Raw genomic sequence first — 15,010 nt, forward strand, 5'->3', positions numbered from 1 at the left:
TGAGCATGATTAGTCTATTGATTGTCATCCTTTGCGTGTCGGTCGGGATCACGCGATGGTTTATACCTACCAACCCTTCCCCTAGGAGTATGCGTTGAATGCTTTGTTTCGATTACTAATAAAACTTTTGCAACAAGTATATGAGTTCTTCATGACTAATGTTGAGTCCATGTTTTAGATGCACTTTCACCTTCCACCATCACTATCTTCTTAGTGTCGTGCAACTTTCGCCGGTGCACAAAACCCACCATTAGCCTCCCTCAAAACAGCCACCATACCTACCTACTATGGCTTTTTCAAAGTCATTCCGAGATATATTGCCATGCAACTACCACCATGACATGTGCCACCACATCTACATTGCCATTGCATGATCGTAAGATAGCTAGCATGATGTTTCCACTAATGTCCATGCCATGCTAGATCATTGTCACGGTACACTACCGAAGGCATTCCATATAGAGTCATTGTTGCTCTAAGTTTTGAGTTGAAAGTGTGATGATCATCACTAATGGAGCATTGTCCCATGTGAGGAAATAAAAGAGGCCAAAGAAGCCCACCAAAAAAAAAGAGGCCAAAGAGCCCACCAAAATAAAAAAAAGAGAAAAAGAGAGAAGGGACAATGCTACCACTTTTCCACACTTGTGCATATTAAGCACCATGATCTTCATGATTGAGAGTCTCTCATTTTGTCACCACCATATAGCTAGTGGGAAATTTTCATTATATAACTTGGCTTGTATATTCTAATGATAGGCTTCCTCAAAATTGCCTTAGGTCTTCGTGAGCAAGCAAGTTGGATGCACACCCACGAGTTTTCTTTAAGAGCTTTCACATACTCGTAGCTCTAGTGCATCATTCGTATGGCAATCCCTACTCATTCACATTGTTATCTATTGATGAGCATCTCCACATCTCATTGATATTCCTAGTTAATGTGAACATCTTCTCCTTGTTTTGTCTTGCAACCTCCACCACACTCCACACCATCTATAGTGCTATAACCATGGCTCACACTCATGTATTGCGTGAGAGTTGAAAAGGTTTGAGAAAGTAAAGGTGTTAAACAATTACTTGGCCAATACCGGGGTTGTGCATGATTTAAATTCGTTGTGCAATGATGATCGAGCATAGCCAGACTATATGCCTTTGTAGGGATAACTTTCTTTTGGCCTTGTTATTTTGGAAGTTCATGATTACCTTGCTAGTTTGCTTGAATTATTATTGGTTCCACGTCAATAGCAAACTATTGTTTTCAATCTAATGGATATGAACATTCACGTCACATAAGAGGAGTTACAAAGGACATCTATGCTAGGTAGCATGAAAGCATCAAAAATTCATTCTTTATCACTTCCCTACTCGAGGACGAGCAGGAGTTAAGCTTGGGGATGCTTGATACGTCTCAAACGTATCTATAATTTTTGATGGTTTCATGTTGTTATCTTGTCATCTTTGGATGTTTTATGTACCTTTTATATCTTTTTTGGGACTAACTTATTAATCCAGTGCCAGTTCCTGTTTTTTCTGTGTTTTTGGCTCTTTTCAGATCTGATTTTGGAACGGAGTCCAAACGGAATAAAATCCCCAAAATGATTTTTTCCCGAACGGAAGAAGATCAGGGGGCGTGTGGGCCAACCAGGAGGGCTACAAGGAGCGCACAAGCCCCCACTCCGCCACCAGGGGAGGCGGCGGTGGGCAAGCTTGTGGCCTCCCTGGCGCCCCCCTGACCAAGATCTTGCGCCTATATATTCCCTAAAAATCAGAAGAAAAAAAATCAGGGGAGCCTCGAAAATACTTTTCCGCCGCCGCAAGCTTCCGTTTACGCGAGATCTCATCTGGAGACCCTTCCCGGCGCCGTGCCGGAGGGGACTTTGGAGTTGGAGGGCTTCTTCATCATCATCGTCGCCCCTCCAATGACTCGTGAGTAGTTCACTTCAGACCTACGGGTCCATAGTTAGTAGCTAGATGGCTTCTTCTCTCTCTTGGATCTTCAACACAAAGTTCTCCATGATCTTCATGGAGATCTATCCGATGTAATCTTCTTTGGCGGTGTGTTTGTCGACGTCCGATGAATTGTGGATTTGTGATCAGATTATCTATGATATATATTTGAGTCTTTTCTGATTTCTTATATGCATGATTTGATATCCTTGTAAGTCTCTCCGAGTCTTGGGTTTTGTTTGGCCAACTAGATCTATGATTCTGGCAATGGGAGAAGTGCTTGGTTTTGGGTTCTTACCATGTGGTGACCTTTCCCAGTGACAGTAGGGGCATCAAGGCACACATTGAGTAGTTGCCATCAAGGGTAACAAGGTGGGCTCTGTGGTTGATATGAGATTGTCCATCTACATCATGTCGTCTTGCTTAAGGTGTAACTCTGTTCTTTTGGACTTAATACACTAGATGCATGCTGGATAGCGGTCGACGTGTGGAGTAATAGTAGTAGATGCAGAAAGTATCGGTCTACTTGTTTTGGACGTGATGCCTATAGATATAATCATTGCCATAGATGACGTCACGACTTTGCGCGGTTCTATCAATTGCTCGACAGTAATTTGTTCACCCACCGTCTACTTGCTTTCATGAGAGAAGCCACTAGTAAACACTACGGCCCCCGGGTCTATTCACGTCTATCGTTTACACCTCCGCTTTTACTTTGCTTTGTTACTTTGTTGCTTTCAGTTCTCACTTTGCGAACAATCTATAAGGGATTGACAACCCCTTCATAGCGTTGGGAGCAGGTTCTTTGTGTTTGTGCAGGAACTTGTGATACTCCTTCACTGGATCGATACCTTGGTTCTCAAAACTGAGGGAAATACTTACCACCACTATGCTACATCACCCTTTCCGCTTCGAGGGAACACCAACGCAAGGCTCCAAGGCCACTGGGAAATCCTTTGCATATTTGCCTAGGAAGTCCCTAAAGGCGTGGCCGTATCAGAAGGATTCCTGGTGCCGTTGCTGGGGAGAATCAAGACAAGAACAATCTCCCGTCAGCACGTGTTTCTGGCGCCATTGAAAGGTCTTTTGTTGTAGAAGCACTATTACCCAATGATATGTGGTTATCCTATGATGTTTGAGTAAATACGTTTTGTCCTACGGGTTAATTGTGATATGATGTTATTGATATGAGTTGTGTGTTGATATTGTGCTATCCTAAGGTGCCTTCAGTGATGTACACACTTGAATGATACATGTTGGAGGGTTTGCAATATGTTCATGACTCACTTGGAGTGGGTGGCGAGAGTGACAGAAACTTACACCTGAGTCAGGGAGTTGTGCGCGTATTGGAGAAAAGAGTACTTGATGTTTAATGCTAGGTTGGGTTTACCTTATGATTTCTAGTAGTTGTGGATGGTTGCTAGAGGTCCAACCATAAGTGCATATGATCCAAGTACAGAAAGTGTGTTAGCATATGCCTCTCCCTCATCGCACATCATAAGTATCTATCATGTTATATTCAATTGCCTATGGACAATCTTTTTCTTGCGTTACACAAAAAGCTTTCTACTAAACATCCCCTAACTTTTATTTCTGTGCTCTTTATTTTCTTGAAAAGTACTTATAGATTTATTCCTATTTTAGGTAAAGCGAACGTTAAGTGTGTGTAGAGTTGTATCGGTGATCGATAGAACTTGAGGGAATATTTGTTCTACCTTTAGCTCCTCGTTGGGTTGGACATTCTTACTTATCGAAAAAGGCTACAAACGATCCCCCACACTTGTGTGTTATCATATAGCAGCGGGAAGTAAATACGTGCAAATGTAAGTAGAGAGTAGAGAAAGGAAGATCAAACGCAAAGGTTGACACGACGATTTTTGGTGTGTTTCCGATAGGTGGTGCTATCGTACATCCACGTTAGTGTAGACTTCAACCCACAGAGGGTAACGACTGTGAGAGTCCACTGAGGGCTCCACCCACAAGGGGTCCACCAAGAAGCGGCCTTGTCTATTCCAGCATGGCTTACGTCCACACAAGACTAGCCTCACTCGTGGTAGATCTTCACGAAGTAGGTAATCTCCTTGCCCTTACAAACTTCTTGGTTCAACTCTACAACACGAAGTAGGAGGCTCCCAAGAGACACCTGATAACCCATAAGTATAGGGGATCGTTTTTATCCTTCTTCGATAAATAAAAGTGTCAAACCCAACGAGGAGCTAAAGGTAGAACAAATATTCCCTCAAGTTCTATCGACTGCCGATACAACTCTACGCACGCTTGACGTTTGCTTTACCTAAAACAAGTATGAAACTATTTTGCAAGAATAAAATTATTAGTACTTTGCAAGAATAAAACTATGAATAAATTGCAAGGTAATAAAAGTGGATAGCTTTTGTCAACAAGAAAGTCATTTGTCCCTAGGCAATCGATAACAAGTACCGGTAATCATTCTTGCAATTTTATATGAGGGAGAGGCATGAGCTAGCATCTTCTCTCTACTTGGATCATATGCACTTATGATTGGAACTCTAGAAAGCATCCGCAACTACTAAAGATCATTAAGGTCGTGAAACCCAACCATAGCATTAAGTATCAAGTCCTCTTTACTCCCATACACCATAACCCACTTATCCGTGTTTAGGCTGCTGTCACCCCCGCGACACCGACAATAAGCAAACCCTGAACATATTGAAGCACCCTACAGTGGGGGCCCCTCACGTTTGTGCGACACGGAGGGCACCGTAGGACAGCACCATAAATAAAATATACAATCATACCAACCAAGATCACGATGAACCCATAGGACAAAACGGATCTACTCAAATATCATAGGATAGCCAAATATCATTGGGAAATAATATATGGAGTTGATCACCATGTTTAAGTAGAGATTACAGCGGGGAGAAGGGGTGTCAGCAGGGAGAAGAGTGTTACACCGCTGCATAGAGGGGGAGAAAGTTGGTGTTGACGGTAGCAAGGTTGTTGATGTAGATTGTCGTCACGATCCTAGCCCTGGCGGCACTCCGGCGCAACCGGGAGAGAGGGGGAGAGAGCCCCCCTCCTTCTTCTCCTTCCTTGGCCTCCCCCTAGATGGGAGGAGAGTTCCCCCTCTAGTCCATGGCCTCCATGGCGGCAGAGGGTGGGAGCCCCTCCAAGATTGGATCTCCCTCTTTGTTCTCTTTTGTTTCGCGCTCCCCAGATCTGTCCCTTCACGATTTATGAAAATCCCAGAGATCCATAACTAAGATTGTGCTGAAATTTTTACACGATTGTTTTCCATAAATTATCTTTCTTGTGCCAGAATAAGGTCTCCAACCGACGTTTGAGGAGGGCACAAGACACCATGGCGCGCCTGGGGCCTGTGGCGCGCCCTCGTGGGTTGTGGGCTCTGTGGGTCCCCGTTTGCGTTGATTCCACCTCCCAAAAAACACATAAATTCCAAAATAATTCTTCGTAAATTTTATCACGTTTGGACTTTGTTTGATATGGATTTTTTGCGATACAAAAAACATGCAAAAAACAGGAACTCGCACTCGGCACCAAATCAATAAGTTATTCGCATAAATCATATAAAAAGTTGCCAAAAGTATGTGAAAGTTGTATAATATTGGCATGAAACAATCAAAAATTATAGATAAGACAGAGACGTATCAGCATCCCCAAGCTTAATTCCTGCTCGTCCTCGAGTAGGTAAATAATAAAAATAATAAAGTGATGTGGAATGCTACCTAGCATAAACTTGATCATATATCTAATAATGGCATGAATATTAAGACATAAGTGATTCAAAGCAATAGTCTGTAATTTGACATAAAGACATCAATACTCAGGCATCCCAATAAACAATAATGTCTTTTAAAATATCAACGCTAAAGAAAGCTATCCCTACAAAGTCATATAATCTTGTCATAATCTCTCTTCTTAACACAAAGTGTAAATCATGTACTATCCCGGTGTCAGCCAAGCAATTGGTTCATACTTTTTAACGCGCTTTGGCTTTTTCAACCCTCACACAATACATGAGCGCAAGCCATGGATACAGCACTACGGGTGGAATAAAGTATGATGACAGGGATTAATATAGAGAAGACAAAAAAGTAAGAAAGTCTCACATCGACGCAACTAACCAACGGGCTATGGAGATGCCCATCAATTGATATCAATGTGAGGAGTAGGGATTGACATGCAACGAATGCACCAAGAGCTATAGGTGTATGAAAGCTCCATATGAAAACTAAGTGGGTGTGCATATAATCCTATAATGAAAAATTCCCACCAGTATATGAATGTGACAACATAGGAGACTCTCCATATGAAAAACATGGTGCTACTTTGAAGCACAAGTGTGAAACTAGCATGCCCCTTCTCTCTTTTCTTTTTTTCCTTTTTTTCTTTCTTTTCTTTCTTTATTTTCTATTTTTCCCTTTTTTATTTTTCTCTCTCTCATTGTTCGGAGTCTCATCCCGACTTGTGGGGGAATCATAGTCTACATCATCATTTCCTTACTCGGACATGCTCTAATAATGAATAATGATGATCATCACACTTTTATTTACTTATAACTCAAAAGAAATAAAAATTACAACTCGATACATAGAACAAAATATGACTCTACATGAATGCATGTGGTAGTGTACCAGGATGTGCAATGATCTAGCGTAACATGTATCAAAAATGATGCATGGTGGTTGAGCCACAACTAGTATGTCAGCTATATGATCATGCAAAGCAATACGACAATGAATGCTCAAGTCAAATGGATATGGTGGAAATTGCATGGCAATATATCTCGGAATGGCTATGGAAAGGCCATAATAGGTAGCTATGGTGGCTGTTTTGAGGAAGATATAATAAGGCTTATATGTGATAGAGAGTATCATATCATGGGGTTTGGATGCACCGGCGAGGTTTGCACCATGTCTCGAGGTGAGAAAGGGCAATGCATGGTACCGTAGAGGATAGCAAATTGCAGAAAGGTAAGAGTGCGTATAATCCATGGACTCACATTAGTCATAAAGAACTCATATACTTGTTGCAAAAGTTTATTAGCCCTCGAAGCAAAGTACTACTACGCATTCCCCTAGGAGAGAGGTTGGTAGGAGTTAACCATCGCGCGCACCCGACCTTCACACAAAGATAGACAATCAAGGATAAATTGTGCCCCAACTTCCCGCATAATGAGAGACTATACGTGCATGCTTCGGGAATCACAAACCTTAACACCAATATTCTTACTAACCACAATCGTTTACTAGTACCTCCCATATATTCCATCTCTATATCGCAAAACTATTGCAAGGAATCAAACATATCATATTCAGTGATCCATAAGTTTTATGTAGCATTTCATGACTAACCATGCAAATGACCAATTCCTGTTGACTCTCTAAATAGATATAAGTGAAGCATGGGAGTTTAATTCTTTCTAAAAAACATCATGCTCTAATAAGTTTAAGTGAAGCAATAGAGCATTCTACAAACAACAGTTTTCTATGTGAAGAGAAACAGGTAATCCAAACTTCAAATGATAAAAGTGAGGCACACGAAGCATTCTATAAAGCCATACTCAAAACATATAAGTGAAGTGCAATGAGCATTCTATAAATAAACCATGGACTATCTCATACCAGCATGGTGCATAAAATAAAAAATGAAAACTAAATGCAAAAGACGCTCCAAGATTTGCACATATCACATGAACGAAGCAAAGACGAAACCATATCGATACTTGTTAAAGAAAGATGTGATGCCTTCCGGGGCATCCACAAGCTTAGACTCTTGAGTCTCCTTGAATATTTACTTAGGGTGCCTTGGGCATCCCCAAGCTTGAGCTCTTGCCTCTCCTCCTTCTCCTCATATCGAGACTTCCTCGATCTTTGATTACTTCATCCACACAAAACTCAACAGAAGGCTCGGTAAGATCCGGTAGTATAATAAAGCAAATCACTACTCCAAGTATTGTTGAAAACCATATCATATTTTGTTGTTGCATTTTAGCTACTGTAATATAACTTTTCCATGGCTCATACCACCGATAAAAATCGATAGTTTTAAACAGAATGTGTCTTAAACATGACAGTCTATAGCAATCTTCACATCTACCATACTTATGGTACTAAAAAATTCTGAAACATTAGAAAAAATAACAAATTTGTATATAAAGATTGTGTAAAAAATTAAGAATCTTTTTACGTTCCAGTAAAAAATGAAAATTCACGCGCTACACCCAAAGTTTCTGTTTCTGCACCGCACGTGCCAACAAGCAATCTACCCATCCTAAAGGGAAATCTTGGTACATTAATTTTATAATGCAATGGATTTGTATAAGGGGGTAATTATTTTTGTGAGAATCTTCATGAAAAATTCTACATTGTTTCCATGAGCATGAACAGAAGTGTTCAAGGTCGACCCTCACTTCACCAATGCATCACCTTTCAATCGCTTCTATTTTTTGTGAAGTTTTAGTTTCCCCTCTATATATTTTTTTTATAACTTTATAAAAGCACTCAACAAAATTAAATGATTGACTAAAACTTCTGGGTTGTCTCCCTGGCAGCGCTTTCTTTAAAGCCATTAAGCTAGGCATAAAGTTCTCAAGTAATGGATCCACCCGGATCCCTAGGTATATCAAAGCCAATTTTAATTAGCAATGATTTGGCATTTAGTAGTGAGCGAAAAGCAACATATATCAAGCAATGAAGAAGTATAACTCTATTCCTATGCATCCACATGTCATATAAGAACAATTCATGCACATCAAGTAAAGGCCAATACATAGCATAAGCAGTTTCTTGCAATTTTATCGTGTTGGAAACATAGAGAGGCGGTGATGTAGTTCCTCTCTCATAATAATTGCAAGTAGGAGCAGCAAGCACATGTATATTATATTCATCAAAATCATTATGTGTAGTGGTAAAAGGCAACCCATCAATATAATCCTTAACAAGTGCAAACTTCTCCGATATAGTGTAGTTTGGAGAATTCAAAAAGATAATAGGACTATCATGTGTGGGTGCAATAGAAAAATAACTTCATTCTCACTATAAGGAACAATATCAAGTTCATCTCCAATAGCATAATTCATATTGCCATCTTGGACACAAGCATAGCAAGCATCATCTAAAAGGGATATTTCAAACGAATCAACGGGATCATAGCAATTATCATAGCATTCATCCTTCGGTAAGAACGAAGGGACGTTAAACAATATATGAGTTGAAGAGTTACTCTCATTAGAAGGTGGGCACGAGTGATCAATCCGCTCCTCCTCCTTTTGTTCTTCGCTCTCCTTGTCATCTTTTCAGCCAATGAGCTCATAGTTTCATCAATTCCTTCTTCCATAGACTCCTGCAAAATATTAGTCTCTTCTTGGACAGTGGAGACTTTCTCAATAAACGCATCAATATCGGAATTGCATTTATAACTATCATAGCAATATTTAAGGATAGCGAAAACTTTCAGGTCTATAAACTGAATCATCAAAATCTTCAAACTTTTCAAACAAAGATTCAATTTCATAAGCACCATTAAAAGCAACAAATTCTTCTATTCGTTCCACATCATAGTAATCATATATACCATTTGCATAAGAAGTCAATGTTTCATTATCATTAAATTTGCATGAAAAAGGAAGGTCTGGAGCATTCATCCTAGAGCAACAAGTAAAACCATATCTCTCGCATAAATTCCAAGCATAACAATGCAACATATCAATTTGATCCCATAACAATTTTCCTTTTTGTGTCAAGCGATAATCCCTAAAGTATTCACGTTGATCCAACGTGTCTCCCATTATCATGTTGAATGGGGTTTTCTCAGGATTATCAAAGTAGTGCATAATATTTTTCACATAACGAGCATCGAGGGTTTTAGGAGGTTCCCCATCTCCATGAGTAGCAAGTACCACTAATTTTTTAGGTGCTTCGTGCTCCATATCCATAACTAAAGATAGAGAACAACTTAGAATACGAAATAAAAACTACTTAGTGATAAAGCAAACACGAGAATATTCACCCCACGCTATTGCTCCCCGGCAACGGTGCGAGAAAAAGGTCTTGATAACCCACAAGTATAGGGGATCATTTGTAGCCTTCTTCAATAAGTAAGAGTGTCAAACCCAACGAGGAGCTAAAGGCAGAACAAATATTCCCACAAGTTCTCTCGACCGCCGATACAACTCTACGCATGCTTGACGTTTGCTTTACCTAAAACAAGTATGAAACTATTTTGCAAGAATAAAACTATGAGTACTTTGCGAGAATAAAACTACGAATAAATTGCAAGGTAATAAAAGTGGATAGCTTTTGTCAACAAGAAAGTCACTTGTCCCTAGTCAATCGATAACAAGTATCGGTAATCATTCTTGCAATTTTATATGAGGGAAAGGCATGAGCTAACATACTATCTCTACTTGGATCATATTCACTTATGATTGGAACTATAGCAAGCATCCGCAACTACCAAAGATCATTAAGGTCGTGAAACCCAACCATAGCATTAATTATCAAGTCCTCTTTAATCCCATACGCCATAACCCACTTATCCGCGTTTAGGCTGTTGTCACCCCCGCAACACCGACAATAAGAAAACCAAGAACATATTGCAACACCCTACAGCGGGGGGCCCTTGCGTTTGCGTGACACGGAGCGCATCATAAGACAGCACCATAAATAAAATATACAATCATACCAACCAAGATCACGATTAGCCCATAGGACAAAATGGATCTACTCAAACATAGGATAGCCAAATATCATTGGGAAATAATATATGGAGTGGATCACCATGTTTAAGTAGAGATTATAGCGGGGAGAAGGGGTGTTACACCGCTGCATAGAGGGGGATAAAGTTGGTGTTGACGGTAGCAAGGTTGTTGATGTAGATCGCCATCACGATCCTAGCCCCGACGGCACTCCGGTGCAACCGGGAGAGAGGGGGAGAGTGCCCCCCCCCTCCTTCGTATCCTTCCTTGGCCTTCCCCTATGTGGGAGGAGAGTTCCCCCTCTGGTTCGTGGCCTCCATGGCGGCGAAGGGGTGGTAGCCCCTCCGAGATTGGATCTCCCTCTCTGTTCTCTTCTCTTTCGCGCTCCCCAGATCTAGCCCTTCACGGTTTCTTAAATTCCCGGAGATCCGTAACTCGAATTGAGCTGAAATTTTTACACGATTGTTTTCCATAAATTATCTTTCTTACGCCAGAAGAAGGTCTCCAACCGAAGTTCGAGGATGGCACAAGACACCAGGGCGCTCCTGGGGCCTATGGTGCATCGTGGTGGGTTGTGGGCTCCATGGGCCCCTGTTTGCATTGATTCCACCTCCCAAAAATCACATAAATTCCAAAATAATTCTCCGTAAATTTGTATCACCTTTGGACTTTGTTTAATATGGATTCTGCGATACAAAAAACATGCAAAAAAACAGGAACTAGCACTGGGCACTAGATCAATAGGCTAGTCACATAAATCATATAAAACGTTGCCAAAAGTATGTGAAAGTTGTATAATATTGGCATGAAACAATCAAAAATTATAGATATGATGGAGACGTATCAACACCTAACCAATCTAGGAGGCACCACCCTCCAAAAGGTAATAGATGTGGTAGAATGATGAACTCCTTGCTCTTGTGCTTCAAAAGATAGTCTCCTCAACACTCAATCATTCTCTCACAGATTTGGCATGGGAAGAAGAGATTTATTGGGTGGAAAGCAACTTGGGGAGCCTAGAGATCAAGTTTCTAATGGATGGATTGGAATCTCTTGATCTCAACACATGAGGGTGGCTCTCTCTCAGAAAAATGAATCTCACAAATGTGTGTGTGTGTTGAGTGCTTCCTGTGCGAATGAGAGGTGGTGGAGTACTATATATAGGCATCTCCTAAAATCCAACCGTTACAACATTATTGCCCAACTCGGTGACATCGACATGAATCTCGGTGGTAGTGAGTTGCACTAAACGTGGCAATTTTTGAATTCTCGGTGAGACTGATATATGAATCTCGGTGGTACCGATATGGTGACCTAAGGCTGTTTCCAAATCTCGGCGAGACCGATTTAAGAACCTAGAAATTCCGATTCTTGAAATTGACACACGAGAAAGCTGGTCACTGTCTTTCGATGGCACCGATGTGAAAGTTGGTGGTACTGATATCTTAGGATTTGGCAAAGGTTCCGCCTGTCGAAAATTGGTAGGGATAAAATGGAATTCTTGGTGGCACAGATTTTTTATGTTTAGGCTTTGGATAGATAATTTTGTGGGAGAATGGTCGAGTACTTTTGGTGGCTATCTCTAAGCACTTGAGCAACCAATTCATCATAAATACCTTACCCCATTTTAATAGTATTGGCTTTCCTATGGATTCAAAAGTGATTTCTCACAAATATAAAATGTAGAGTCCTCTTGCTTGAAGCTTGGCCAATCCCATTGCTTTCCTTGCATCAAGGGGTTTCTCCTCACAATCATTTAGCCAATGCATCTTTGAACTTCTTTGAAATATACTTGGACATAATCATTAGTTCAATGATACATATGTTGTTATTAATTACTAAAACACCTTAGGGAGCAAGTGTGCTTTCAACTGAGCATGCGCCGGCGCCCACTTCGGTGGCTCCAACCACCTCCGATGAGCGCTCGGCCACCGGCAGGGTTGGGGCGAAGTGCCGCACACGCCTAGATGCCTCCCGTCGACCGAGGAGAACTGTAGCAGCAACGGCCCGCCAGGCAGCGGAGGAGGCCGTCATCATCCTTGGTCGCACGCACACGGTGCCCCATGAGATAAACGACTGTGAGGGAGTCTTCAGGGAGTCGAGGAAGAGCCATCAAAGAGGAGAAGATTGGGTTGGAAGAATTTAGGCAGAGGCCGAACGGCGACATGGTGGTCATGTGGGGGGATTTTGAGCTCGAGAGCTCCAATGGCTTTGTCAGGGGGTTTATGGGACGGAGAGAGGGCGAGAGAGGGTCAAGAGGGGGCTCGGGGCGGCTTTAAGGTAGAGGGCGATGATGACCGACAATTATAGGGGATCAACCATAGTCCTTTCGATAAGTAAGAGTGTCGAACCCAACGAGGAGCAGAAGGCTCTGATAAACGGATTTCAGCAAGGTAATAACTGCAAGCACTGAAAGTAGCGGTAACAAGTGACGGTGTAGCGAGGTGAAATGTAGCAAGCAAAAAGTAACAAGTAACAAGTAGTAGCAACGGTGCAGCAAGTGGCCCAATCCATTTTGTAGCAAGGTACAAGCCTGAACAAAGTCTTATAGGAGGAAAAACGCTCCCGAGGACACACGGGAATTTCTGTCATGCTAGTTTCATCATGTACATATTTTTCGCGTTCGTTACTTTGATAGTTTGATATGTGGGTGGACCGGCGCTTGGGTACTGCCCTTACTTGGACAAGAATCCCACTTATGATTAACCTCTCTCGCAAGCATCCGCAAATACAAAAGAAGATTTAACACAACGTCTAACCATAGCATTAAACTAGTGGATCCAAATCAGCCCCTTACGAAGCAACGCATAGACTGGGGTTTAAGCGTCTGTCACTCCAGCAACCCATCATCTACTTACTACTCCCCAATGCCTTCCTCTAGGCCCAAGTATGGTGAAGTGTTATGTAGTCGACGTTCACATAACACCACTAGAGGAAAAGACAACATACATCATATCAAAATATCGAACGAATATCAAATTCACATGACTATTATCAGCATGACTTATCCCATGTCCTCAGGAACAAAAGTAACTACTCACAAAGCATAATCATAATCATGATCAGAGGTGTAATGAATAGCATCAAGGTTCTGAACATAAACTCTTCCACCAAGTAATCCAACTAGCATCAACTACAAAGAGTAATCAACACTACTAGCAACCTTACAAGTACCAATCGGAGTCGTGAGATAGAGATTGATTACAAGAGATGAGCTAGGGATTGGAGAGGACATGGTGCTGATGAAGATGTTGATGAAGATGCCTCCCCTCCGATGAGAGGAGTGTTGGTGATGACGATGGCGACGATTTCCCCCTCCGGGAGGGAAGTTTCCCCGGCAGGATCGTCCTGCCAGAGCTCTAGATTGGATCTGCTCAAGTTCCGCCTCGTGGCGGCAGCGAAACCACGAAAAAGCTCCCCAATGATTTTTTTTCTGGACCAAAACCCTTCATATAGCAAAAGAGCGGGGCTAGTGGGCCGTCAGGGAGCCCACAAGCTTGCCCTCCGCCACTAGGGGGTGGCGGTGGCACGGCTTGTGGCGCCCTGGCAGCCCCCCTCTGGTACTTCTTTCGCCCAGTATTTTTTATATAATCCCAAAAAAATCCACGTAACTTTTCTGGGCATTTGGAGATGTGCAGAATAGTGGACTAAGATTTGCTCCTTTTCCAGTCCAGAATTCCAGCTGCCTGAATTCTCCCTCTTCAAATAAACCTTGCAAAATAAGAGAGAAAAGGCATAAAAATGGTACCACAAAGTAATATAACAGCCCATAAAGCAATAAATATCAACATGAAAGCATGATGCAAAATGGACATATCAACTCCCCCAAGCTTAGACCTCGCTTGTCCTCAAGCGAAAACCAAGTTCCATAAACATGTCCACGTGTTGAAGGACGAAGGTGTCGATAAAACATAATACGGACATGAGGGCATCATGATCACGCATAGGATAGCAATACATCATAAAGATTCTTATGGGAAAGTAACAATTCCTTCACAAAGCAAAGCATGAAGCAAAAACCTTACCGAGAAGTAACCAACAATAGTCCATAGTCATTGAAGCAATTGCAATTTATCACAACATCAGAAAGAGTCAAATAAGAGCTTGTAAGGCAAACCCACATACTCAATCATCTCTTTTGTTTTCCACAATTGTTACAACTCACGTGGTACTCATGGTGTCGAAGTTTCAGCTGGACACAGAGGAAGATAGGGGCTTATAGTTTTGCCTCCCAACGATTTACCTCAAGGGTAAAGTCAACAATAATAAAGCATAAGTACTCAACTCCAAGTTGATATATGAATATAGATCTTTCCCAAGCATGTGACGGTAGCCAAGACAAAGGCAGGGAATTGGTGAAGATTA

This window comes from Hordeum vulgare, chromosome 1H, assembly GCF_904849725.1.
Source record: "Hordeum vulgare subsp. vulgare chromosome 1H, MorexV3_pseudomolecules_assembly, whole genome shotgun sequence".
NCBI classification, from domain to species: Eukaryota; Viridiplantae; Streptophyta; class Magnoliopsida; order Poales; family Poaceae; genus Hordeum; species Hordeum vulgare.